This window comes from Protopterus annectens, chromosome 1.part0, assembly GCF_019279795.1.
Source record: "Protopterus annectens isolate FY-2018-M chromosome 1.part0, PAN1.0, whole genome shotgun sequence".
Lineage (NCBI taxonomy): Eukaryota > Metazoa > Chordata > Ceratodontiformes > Protopteridae > Protopterus > Protopterus annectens.
In genome coordinates this window covers 343,546,110-343,559,810 of record NC_056725.1, presented here as the reverse complement: position 1 = coordinate 343,559,810, position 13,701 = coordinate 343,546,110, and positions in this window count along the sequence as shown.

Sequence of the window (13,701 nt, the reverse complement as noted above, 5' to 3'; positions counted from 1 at the left end):
CGTGTGTGTGTGTGTGTGTGTGTGTGTGTGTGTGTGTGTGTGTGTGTGTGTGTGTGTGTGTGTGTGTGTGTGTGTGTGTGTGTCTGTGTGTGTATGTATATGCATATACATACATACACACACATACATACACTTACTGTCTGTAAGTGTGAAAGTTCATAATGATGCTTGTTTTTCAGCTGTTTTCTGTGTGAGATCACAAAATAGTGGTATTTGTGAATTTCCCCTTAACTCACTATTGCGTGATCTCAGAGATGAAATATATAATTAGCTAGGGAGTGCAGATGGTCTTGCCCCCCCCCTGCAAAAAATGTTCTTTTTAGTGAATCAATCTTTTTAGATTGCTATTTTTGCATTTACTCAAGTGATGGTTCACTCATCCATTAGACACACACACATATATATATATATATATATATATATATATATATATATATATATATGTGTGTGTGTCTGTGTGTGTGAAACACACACACACACACACACACACACACACACATATATATATATATATATATATATATATATATTTATATATATATATATTCATACTCACAGAGTGTCACTTCAGCAGTGACAATCATCTAAAGCCAAGGCTCACACTGTAGTGTGGATAGCCCTGCCATGGCTGTTCTTCCATACCACACATTTGCATGCACACTCGCACCTATGGCCAATTTACAGAGTCCGATCTATCTACCTCATGTCTTTGGAATGTGGAAGGAAACCAGAGCACCTACAGGAAATTAACGCAGAAACAGGGAGGACATGCAGGCTCCACACAGAAGGTACCACAGGCAAGAATTGAACCAGGGAACTTCTTGCTGTAAGTTAACAAGCAACTCAGGAAAATAAAGTCCGATTTACTTGACTGTACAAACAACTGAAAAAAGTATGAATCACAAAAACATTACTTTTAAATGAGGTAAGTCCACCTGCCCCCCACACCACCTGCTACTTATATATATGAACTTTGAGACTGTATAACAGCAGAGAGAATGGAAAACTCCTTAAATCCAGCTGCCCAATGTCCTTGCACTTAGTCAACACTGCATATTTAACAAATTATGGGCCACCAAAACTATACATTGAGTCACACATTGATGAAAGAAATGTTTGTTGGAAGAAACTGCTCCCAGATATATGTGCATCAGTACACATAGATAGATTAGATAGACAGATAGATAGATAGATAGATAGATAGATAGATAGATAGATAGATAGATAGACTGGAAGAAAACCTCTGCCAAACTAGAGTTTTCACTGTGTGATACTTAAACCTTCTGGAATGGAGGCCCCTGGATATATGCAAATGACCCCTTAAGGACATTTAGGCTACATGGCTTCTGAATGCCCATAATAAGTCTTTATGGGTACATTCAGGCCAATAAGGCTAATCCCTGGACATGGCTTTTTATTGCCCTCATCATCACAGCATAAGGAGTTTGCTTGTCTATACTATAGAAACACAAGGCATTAACCCAGTTGATGCACTTAAAAAGTAAGGTGTCATACAAAACATCCCAACTAATATCCAAAGCGAAGGATAACAAAAAAATTATACAAACACACACACACACACACACACACACACACACACACACACACACACACACACACACACACACACAGCTTTGAAAGAAAAATCGCCAAAGACTCTAAGGATAATCACAAGGCCTTCTTTAGCTACGTCAAGAATCCAGGTGGCAACTCTCAGATCTGCTCTGAGCTGTTGCAAAATGGCAAAAAATACACTGAACCCACTGACATTGCCAGCATCTTGGTGGACAGGTTCAGTGGAAACTTTACCCCCCCCTTCCCCCCCAAAAGGGCCAGTGTCCATCCCAGAAGAATATAGTCTCCCAGACATCACAGACACACAGGTGAAAGCAGCCCTCTCCAAAGCAAAAAACACAGCATCAATGGGACCGGATGGTGTCCCAAGCTGCGTCTTACATGAGCTCCAAAAAGAACTGAACCATCACATAAAGTCATTGTTCAAACTCAGCCTTACTACAGAATATGTACCCAAAGAATGACGTACAGCAACAGTTATCCTGCTCCACAAAGGTGGCGCCACAATGGATCCTGGGAACCATCGCCCTATAAGCCTGATTAGCCTGGTCTGCAAAGCTATGAAGCGCATCATTATGGATCTCATAAACAAAGACACTGGGAACCTCCAGACACTGGACCCTACCCAATTCGGCTTTGTTAAAGGCAGATCTTGCCTCTTAAACCTAGTTGACTTCTTTGAAACAGTTACCAAGGCCATAGATGAGGGAAAGGTAGTCCACACAGTCTACCTGGATCTCGCAAAGGCCTTCGACACAATACCCCACTCTGGCATTATAAATAAGCTTACCAGCTTGAATATCAACCCCTATGTCACGAGATGGGTTGCAAACTGGCTCAGGGATAGAACCCACATGGTCAGAGTTGCAGGTGCCATGTCCGACTCCAAACCGGTTACAAGTGGCATTCCACAGGGCTCAGTCCTGGGACCCCTTTTGTTCGGTATATACTTCTCTGAGGTACAGGCAAGCACGGGAGGAATGTGGCTGACCAAGTTCGCAGATGATTGCAAACTGGGAGCCATAATCGACTCTCCTGCTGACACAAGCATCCTCCAGAAGGGTCTTACTTAGAAGGATACCTGGTGTCAGAACCATGGCCTCAAGCTAAATGCCAAAAAGTGCATAGTCATCCCCTTTGGGAAAGACAATGTGCCCACAAACTACCACATAGGTAGTAATCCACTAAGTACGGAAGATGTAATTAGGGATCTGGGGACCCAAGTAGATAGTAACCTTTCCTTTGATAATCACATTGCCAAAGTGGTTAGAAAAACCTTCTATATAGCCCACCTAATCACGAAAGGGTTCACATCTAGATCAAGAGAGGTCATTGTGCCCCTCTACTCATCGCTCATCAGGCCCATAATTGAGTACAATGCCCCATTTGGGATGTACCTTACCTGACACCTGCAACAGCTAGAGAGACCTCAAAAGTACCTCACCAACAGGATCATGGGCCTCAAACAGATGCCCTATGCAGCTCGATAAAAAAAACTCCAGCTCTACTCAGTTGCTTACCGCCTACTCAAAGGCGATCTCTGCCTGACATACAAGGCCATGTCTAACCTGGAATTAATGGACATGCTCCACCTCAAGAAATCCAAATCCATTAGAGCTACATGCTCCAGGGATTTAAACCTCAGCACAACAATAAATAGGACATGCTGGAGGGATAGATTCATATCACAGAGTCTTCCCTCGCTCTGGAATAGAATCCCAATCCATGTTAGGCTGAGCCCCTCACTGACCCTCTTCAAAAGAAATCTTGATGAGTGGATGGGAAATCATAAATTTACCCTTGGATCACTTATATGGCCCTGCTGGACAGAGGTTCAGGAATCTAATCTAAAAGGGAGGCGAAAGCCAACACATTCTGGCTAGGCTTATAAATGCCCTAGAGAAGAGAGCCTAGTACCTACCTATGAACATATATATATATATATATATATATATATATATATATATATATATATATATATATATATATATATATATATATATATATATATATATATATGGGTCTAGGACACATGCTCGACTAGCATATGTCTGAATCACAAAACATTGAACACACATACACGAAAGCACTTAACATCGAAAAATGCTTCCGTGTATGTGTAGTTCAAAAAAAAAAATCTACATTTCTGCAGGGGGGCTTTGCCCTCCTGCATCCCCCACACCCCCCACTTTATTATTCTCACTCCGAGATCACACTACAGTGGGGAAAATGGAATTTTCCCTTACCCGCACTGTAGTCCTATCTATGAAACAGGCACACATATACGGAAATGCTTGTAGATATTAAGCACTTTCGAGTATGTGTGTTCAATGTTTTGTGATTCAGACATATGCTAGTCAAGCATGTTTCTGGATCCCATATACATATGTATATATATATATATATATATATATATATATATATATATATATATATATATATATATATAGGTCTACTTTGTTTGCTAGAAAATACATTTCACTGAAACTCATTTCGTCGAACCCTCATTTCACTGAAAATGAATTCCCTGAGCACAATTCACTGAAAACTCACTTCACCGAAAACTCATTTGACAGAAACTCATTTTGTCTAAACAGGTATATGCCCTGTTTCCTACGGTAGTGCGATCCCCACCTAATTATATATACTAACTCCAGAATCGTACTACAGTGGGGAACAGGGCATATACCTGTTTAGATGAAATGAGTTTCAGTCAAATGTGTTTTCAGTGAAGTGAGCTTTCAGTGAATTGTGCTCAGGGAATTCATTTTCAATGAAATGAGGCTTCGATGAAATGAGTTTCAGCGAAATGTGTTTTCTATCAAGCAAAGTAGACCCATATATATGTATATATATATATATATATATATATATATATATATATATATATATATACACACACACACACACACTCATATGGATATGAATATAGTTACATGGCATTTGATCACAGGTTCATTTTGCTGACAGAGAAATCAGGTGATAATAATTGATCACAATTTTATTTGACTGAAAGGACATTTGACTAAAAAGTCATTTCATTTAACTGAAAATTGAAAAAGTCTATAGATGGTATTTTTATAGCCATTTTTAATTGTAGGAGTTGTAAGGGAAGTAATTTAGAAGATACTTTGTGAGTTGGAAATGAACACAATCCTGTTGTATCCTCATAAATGTAGATGCTTCTGTTTTTGTGCCAATACTGATTCTGTGTGTGTGTTGCTTTTTTCATGGGTGCAGACCATTGTGTTAGAGTATATAAGTTCACGGTGATGGGGGTGCAGAAGGGCTTGCCCACCTGCAAAAGGCTTTTTTATGGTGTATAGGTTATATGGAATGTTTTTGCTAAAATGACTTTTCAGTCAAATATAGTTTCAGTCATTTGTCTCTATCAGTAAAATTAACCTGCAATCACACACACACACACACACACACACACACACACACACACACACACACACACACACACATATATATATATATATATATATATATATATATATATATATATATATATATATATATATGTATAAACATACATACATATATGGGTCTACTTCTAATCTTCAAAAACTAATTTCTTTGAAGATTAGAAAGCAGACACCCACTTTCATGAAAGTGCACTTAACCGAAAGTGCACTTTTGTGAAAGTCAGTTAACTGACTCACGTCAGCTAACCGAATCACGGTACAGTGGGGATAAGGAAATATATCCTTTTCCCCACTGTAGTGCAATCTCAGAGTTAATATATATAAGTAGCTGGGTGTAGGGGTGCAGTTTTGCTTTCCCAGACACACCTCTGGTAATTATATATACTAACTTCTAGATCGCATTACATTGGGGAAAAGATATATTTCCTTATCCCCAGTATACCGTGATTCATTTAACTGATGTGAGTCAGTTAACTGACTTTTGCGAAAGTGCAACTTTCCATCTTGTGGTGTTCCAACAATTTGTGCTAAGGAATGTGTCTCCTTGGAATTTTGTGTTTCAAAATTTCCTCTCCTCTGTTTAACATTCTCCTAGCAATTCAATTCAGTTTTTTCAAGAAGGCTTCTTTTGTTCCCATTTTGTTCAATCATCAAATGTTATATTTCAGAGTAAACAAATGAATACAATGTAGTCCTCTTTGTAAAATAACATTAATGTATATTTTTGGACATAGTTCAGATGACAATGATATCATGTTTAATTTTCTGTGATGTGTATATGGTTGAGTTGACAGAATGTAGTTTATAGACATTTAAATAATAAATCTGTGCTATCTAAAACTGCTATGAAGAGTGTCTCATCTGTGGAATCTGTAACCTGCCAACAAAATACTGATTTACCCAGGCAGGCTGCACACATACGGCTAGACCTTAGTGCATAATCTTCACAGCTTCCTGCACAGTACATATGGAGAACACATAGAAAGCTGCAGACATTAGCTGCAGAAGTCCAAGCCAATCTTGTACTTAGCCACTGGAATCCCTGTGAACTATCGAGTGTGCATTGCAGGTGGCAGTCTTTTAATACAGTGGGCTAAAATGCCCCATTCTAGGTTTTCCTGTTTTACTGAGGGCTGTTTTTTAGATAGGACTATTTCCAAAGATTACACCTGTATGAAGTGGTCACAGCTGCAAACAGTTTCTAACTCAGTCATTTAGGACAAAACGGCTTTATGTCTGACAGATTTTGGAATGACAGGTGTCAAATCTTCAAATCCCCAGAATAATTTCAAAGCCAGATTTCTGTTCATGTGCTACCATGATTCATATAAGCTGAAGTATTTTCCCATGTATTTGTATATAATCTAAGAACATTTTATGTAGATAGAATTAAATGGTGGCATCAAACAGGTCACACATTCTGTCATCAGTCGATAGCGTTGCAATGTGCCTTTGTTGTTTACAAGAATGAATTATTCACTTCACTTTGAGTCTTCTCTTTCTTACAGGCAGTTTTTAGGAAAGGTTTTGTTTCCTAAATATGTTATTGTAAAAGTTGCAGTTCAACATCCCAAAATGAAGTGATACCACTAAAGTTACTGAACTATGACCTTATTTCTACTGATATGAAACTTAACAGAGAGTCATCCAGTGACACAGCATCCTCTGATTCTAGCAGTGTTTACTTCTCATGCCAGAAAGCATGCCCAGGTATTGACATATTGGATACAAGATTTTACAGAAACACGTGCATGTGAGGGTACACACACACACACACACACACACACACACACACACACACACACACACACACACACACACACACACACACAGAGACTTGTTTCAGAAATGCACGTATAGAAAAAGAACAGCACCCACACACAAACAAACGTATACACACATTGCAAAAAGGTTTTGTTTTTATATTTGCACAGAATCATGTTATCGTTATAAGGGTGAGAAAGATAAACATTGTTTCTTAACTTCTTATATTGCAGCTGCATTTCTTATAACTGGAAATAAAATAGCTGCAAGTCACGAGTGTATAAGAAGATGCATTTTGCAAAATCTAGCTAAGTACTATGCACAGACGAAGCAAGAATAAAACTTTTTAGTGATACCTTCTCAAGACAGATATGGTCAAAAATATTTTCGGTGCAACAGAGAGCTGTGTGTGTGTGTGTGTGTGTGTGTGTGTGTGTGTGTGTGTGTGCGCGTGGCTGAGTGCGTGTATGTGCATGTGTATAAATATATCTATGTTTAATCTTTATGATTATTTGAAACATTCTCTGCATATGCCTATTTTCCTTGCCTGTACAAGTCATGACTAAAAAGAGTACCAACTGTTAAAAGTTTAAAACGAAGCAACAAACAGGAAAAAGAACTCCTGGCTGTTAATGAATCCACAAAAGTCCACAAAGCAAACTTCTTCCACCAAGTTTAATAAATTACTTGGTGGAAGAAGTTTGTTTTGTGGACTTTTGTGAATTCTTCAACAGCCAGCAGTTCTTTTTCCTGTTTATGACTAAAAAGAGTCTTTGGACCAGTTAATTTGCCCAGCTGACAAATCCATCCATCCATCCATCCATCCATCCACAACCCATTTTCCCATTTTTTCAAATGGCGTCAGGGTGTCAGTTCAACAGTGACAATCATCTAGAGCCAAGGGTCACACCACTGGGTGGCTAGCCCTGCTGCGGTAATTGTTCCACAACACACTCACACCTATGGCCAGTTTAGATTGTCCAGTCCACCTACTGCATGTCATTGGAATGTGGGAGAAAACCAGAGTACTTGGAGAAAACCCACATGAACACAGGGAGGACATGAAGACTCCGCACAGATGGCATTCCATCCAAAAATTAAACTAGAGAATCACTTGCTGTGAGGTGACAATACTATCCACTGTGACTCCGTACCATCCACCCATCTGACAAATAAATTAAATAAATAAATAAATGCAAAAATGACTTAACTGATTTAATTGTGTAATTAAGTAATTAATTCCTTCTTTCTTTCACTCTCTTATCCAAACTGTGTTATTCCATAATCAGTGCAATATAAAAATGCATATCAGTCTGACTGGTGTATAGCACAATAACATGAAAGACACCTATACCTTATTTCGGTACAGCATTTATGCCATATAAATAAGCTATGCTCAGTTCATAAAATGCAGCCTAAGCTGTTCAGTCATGAATTGCTTGGTTGGGCTTGTACTGAGTGCAGCTCAGCTTACATGAATAGCAAACTGCTAGTTGTGCTGTGTCAGTCACTTAAACAATGACCAACACTAGGGGGAGTTATGCAGCTACAAGTGACATAACAGGAACCATCCTGGCATTAGAACTGTGAAGAAGGTAACAGTCATGACTGCTGTATTCTATGGCAAAAGAATACAAACAACAAAGAGGTAGGAGAGGATATGGGGGCTACTTAATAAGATTGTTATCAGGGACTTGAGAGCAAATAAGTGGAAGAGGGCTTATTTACTACTACTACTGCCTCTGATTACACAAGGTAAAGGAGTGAGGGGAGGCATACCTTAGACATAAGCACAATCTTAAAATTAGACCTAATTAGGTTCTAAACAATACAATAGCATGGTCTTTTAAAGACACCCAAGAAGGAAGGAGGGCGGATGGATTAAGAAAGAATGGAAAGGGGAATCCTGTATTGCGTGTGCAGCATTCACTCAAAGGCTGGTACAAATGAGTAGAGGTTTTAATGAAGACTCTCACAATGCTGTCAGGGAAAAGTAATTAATTATTCATCAACATCTCAGCTTCCTACCTCATATCGGATCTGGGTCATGTATCCTCAGCTGCAATGTGCAAAAGAAGGATTTTGTCACAAAATCCAAATGTGTTAGTAACTGGCATAGAATACAGCTGCAGCTTATACACACCCAGTGGTAATATCATATTACCTGGGCTGTTACAGGCTTATAGTAATCTCAAGTAGTTACTAATATTTCTCATTTTGTAGAGATATATAGTAAAACACATAAATGTAATTACTTTGTTTTACATATTCCTTTCAAATGAAGCAATATCAGGTAATGTTACTGGAGTAGGCAGGCCCACACACACACATGCGCACACCTCAGCTCAACTAGATCTGTAATTCTGCAATGGTCGATTCACTTAATGAATAATTTGCCAATTCACATGGGTTGGTCCACTTAAAATATTTACCCAGCTGTGGTGTTATTTTTCATAATTCTCTATTTACTGTTTCAACTCCATATAATGCCATGGCATTTGTAATAAACCTTATAAGGGCTTTGTTCTCTGTTGATGAAACTTGATTAGTTATTTCACTGATGCTTCTTGACACTTGCATTCTAGACAATGAGAAATACTGAAATGTGTTAAATCTATTATGTTCAAATAATTTATTGCAATATAAAATCTTCAATAAGTTTTTTAATGTAAAACCTCTGCACTATTTTCTATGCAACTGTATACATTTCACCTGTTTATATGTTTCCTTATCTAATTATTACCCACTGTTAGAAGACTAACTACAAATTTATCACATTATTTGCTTCAAGATTTTCTGGAGGAAAGCTACAGAAAAATAGACTTCCCACATGAATATTTCCTGTCAGCAAATACAATAAATGAATGCACAAAATGCCTGACAACTCCAGATTCCTGAGCTTAATGCAAAACTCCATTTACTGTATTTGTAGCATTTGCATGATCTCCCATGTCCTTATAGATTTTGCAAGGATACTACAGTTTCATTTCATTCCATATCTACTCCCAAAAAAAGGAATTTTTTGAATGGCTACTCCAAACTGCCCTTGTGACATTAGCCCGGGTTTTCAAAGGGTCTAAAATGAATAGCGCAATGTATCCTCAATCGTCTGTGAAAAAAAAAATTCTTCATATCTATCACCTACCCCACCTAGTAAAAAAGTCATTTGGCATTCTGCATTTCTTGTATTTCCTTTCCTGAATGGGTTTTATTCTGTTTCCCTACTACTTAGCAAGTGTAAAGTTGATGAGGTTCAGATTGGTAAAGTTCATCTCTCCTGAAGTTGAACACAACCCCCACCTCCATTTCTTTTCTTCATAGGAAACCACTGACAGTGTAATTTGTAAGTGTGTGCCAGTACTGATTCATGTATTTCTGAATTTTTCATTTTCCTTCACAGTCACATGAATATGGAGTCAGTATAATATAAATAAGGGGGTATAGGGGGATGCAGAGTGGTTTGACTCCTGTAAAAAAATGATATAAGATAGTGTTTCATCAAACTGATGGTTCAAATCATTGTTTGCATTCAACTGAACTCTTGAGGATTCATAACTCTATTCTTGTAATGGGTTTATGTCCATTTTATTCCTGCAATTCATGTGCAACTCATGCTAAGAAGGTAATACAATTGTAATACATATTAATTGCATGTATTTATCCATATCTGGGGGCTTTATGATACTTTCTGCCAGCATATCCTTAATGATTTTTCACTTGCATAATACTGTTATTTTGGGCCTCATAACAAAGACAAAACCAATACCAGCACTCATGTATGTATCTCCATACGAACTGCAGAAGTATATGCCTGTGTTCCTTGCCTGCTTGCTACTAATGACTTTGTTGGTGGCTACTACTTATTGGCTGCAACCAGAACTAAGAAGACATCATGGACTGAAATGATACCAACATAAGGTTGAATTAAAGCAGGTAGCAGATAGGTGGAGTAGTGCTTGTTAAATGTACACTTACTCAGCAGAATGAGAGCCCAGGCCATCTTGGAATAAAAAGTTTTGGTTAAAAGCGTGTAAACAGGAACTTAGGAAACATTCCTCTTATAATGATTAGGCTTTGAGGAACATTTTCAATGCAACTGGTTACTACACTAGGATTTCAGCTTTTGAACCCATTCAGGTAGACTTTGTAAATATCAAGGTATATTACATTACTCTGCAAAGTCCTATGTAGCTATGCTTTTTAGTTTTTATTTATATAAGCCCTTTTAGATGAGCTTTAGATACTGACCCTAATTATAAGAAAGACAATGTATCTCAGAAGCCATTTAGGACTGTTTTTACACATTGTATAGTAGTATATATATAATACATGATGCAACAGATGCTGCACAAGGTAACACATGAAGCTGAAAAAGTAAATAGAGAATTATAGACAACAGTTAAGTTACTCTTAAGGTGAAGTCCCTGCAAAAATGTGAATTAAAGTGATGTGTAGTACTGAGCTGCATATGTCTGTACTGCTGGGAAGCAGGCAGGTAAGTGTCAGCAGGTAAACTTTCAGAAATGTCGAAGCCGTTGGTTAGATCATTTCAAATTGATGCATTTTTGACATATTTACCTAATTAGTATTCAGGCATTTGGAATTTTTTTGGTGTTTGTGTACAAAATGTGTTGTGACGTTCGAGATTTTGATAGTAAACCAATAGATTCAGCCCTAAAGTACATGATTTGTACCTGCAGCAATGTCAAGGTAAGTGTGGAACCTGTAGTATACGAGCAAACGTTTAAGAAGATACATTTAACTGATATACCTGCATACTATTAAATCATAAATCTACGCAATCAGAACCTGTGTGATGTGTCCAGCAATGGCATTATTGGCTGATAGGAATAATATCTGCAATATAGATGCTTAAAATTGTACACAAAATCTGGCATCAAGCCAGTCACTTACTCACTGTACACAAAACATTCAACAAGGCAATATAGCAACAGTTTTACAAGTAGAGTAATAAGCTGGAATGTAATATCAGTGATTTTAATGCATGACTTACAATACTAACTGAAAAAAATGCTATCAAAATGAGCATATATAAAAACATCCAAAATATTCTTATGAAATACATATGCATAAAATTAATGTAGTGAGAAAGACTGACTTAGCTACCCACTCTGTGCATTAGACATATATGCAACCCTAAGTCAAAAACAAATGAACAAAGGGAATGGCACAGTCATCATCATTTGCATAATGTGTGTGTGGTGGGGGGCAGTAGGTCAAGGCTGACACCAAAGTAGTGAGTGTGTGTGAGTAAGAAACACAGAGCATTTAATAAAGTATGAAATATCTCAGGGCCACTAACAGGATATGTGTCATCAACATTAAGGTTTGCTTAGCTTGCATGTGTGTGAGCCAGTATGGTCAGTTTTTGGGAAATGTGTGTGTGTGTGTGTGTGTGTGTGTGTGTGTGTGTGTGTGTGTGTGTGTGTGTGTGTGTGTGTGTGTGTGTCTCTCTCAGCATGAGTACAATCAAGCTCTGTGCTAGCACTACACCCTGCCATGTCAGACAGGTGTGAACTGTGCATGGTAGAGTTGTTGGTACAGTTTTGTTACTCCTGACCATGTCAGCTGCCTCTGCCAGGAGTTGCACTGCCACTTCCATGTCCATGTGCTTGAAGTGAGGGTGCTACCTGAACATGAGCGATGTCTGCTAGATGAAAAATCTTCACAACTACATCCAGGACCATGACCCCATGGCCTACCACATATGGGTGTAGACACCTCAATCACTGAAGGAGGAGTAGAAGTAGTGCCATTATGGGAGTGGCATCTGGCATGGCCAAGTTGGTTTACATCAGTGGATGATGCAGCTCTATGGACACATGGCTTACAAACCCACCCCCAGCAGACATTGCATCACAGACAGTGCCCAATCCAGTGTGTCACTCATCCAATCCAATGAGTCACCCACATGGCTGAAGAAGTCATGCACATCAGAATACACCTTGTTTAGGACTTGTGCTATCTCTTCCAAGACCCTGGTGGAACATGCCTGTGCCTCCATGATGGCTCTATACATATGTCAAGTGGCAGAAATGACAGACCAGCATCAGGACAAAGGTGGACAGTAAGCCTTATCCAAGCACCTTTATCAACCCTCTTGTGTGGTAACATGCCTTCACAATTGCTACAGAAAAACTCAACCAGCTCTGCAGCTGGAGTAATTACACTGCCACTGATCAAATGTGTCACTCTCAACCTGTCCTGTCTCTGAGGGCTGAGTGTAATGGGTATGCGTAGGCAGACTGACTGTGTCTGAAATAAAGCCAGTAGATGTATAAGCCACAATCTCAGTGTCAGACTGAACTTGTTCACCCTCTTCATGCCTCTATATCACCACTATCATCATCAGAGGCTACCAATACTCTGACATCTGATGGTATTGGTTCTACACTGCCACTGTCAGTATCATTTGTGACTATAAGCAGCAAACACAAGCAGAAGGGAAATAGTGAGAGAAAATGATTCAAACTTGTTCTACCCACTCAGATTAAATGATTTCAGACACAAAAACAATACAATACATGCTCTGTACTCAATCTTACATCTAATTAATATTTATTAATAATCAAAGAATTTTTGTGCTTACAGTGTGCAGATGGTCTTTTATATGGTAATTGTGATGTCTTTGGAAAAAGAAGAAGGCAGTGGGAAGAAGGCTAATAAGCATCACAATGCAAATGAGACAAAGACAAGAGAATAATATTCTGTCTATGTTCCCCTTAAGAAATATCTGATAATCAATCTGAATGGCCATTTCCCCAACACAATCTCTCGTAAGGCATATATCTCAGTGTTTCCAGCTATATACATAGTAGCACATAAAATTGTCCAGAATGGCAACAAATGCAGTGTGTGTGTGTGTGTGTGTGTGTGTGTGTGTGTGTGTGTGTGTGTGTGTGTGTGTGTG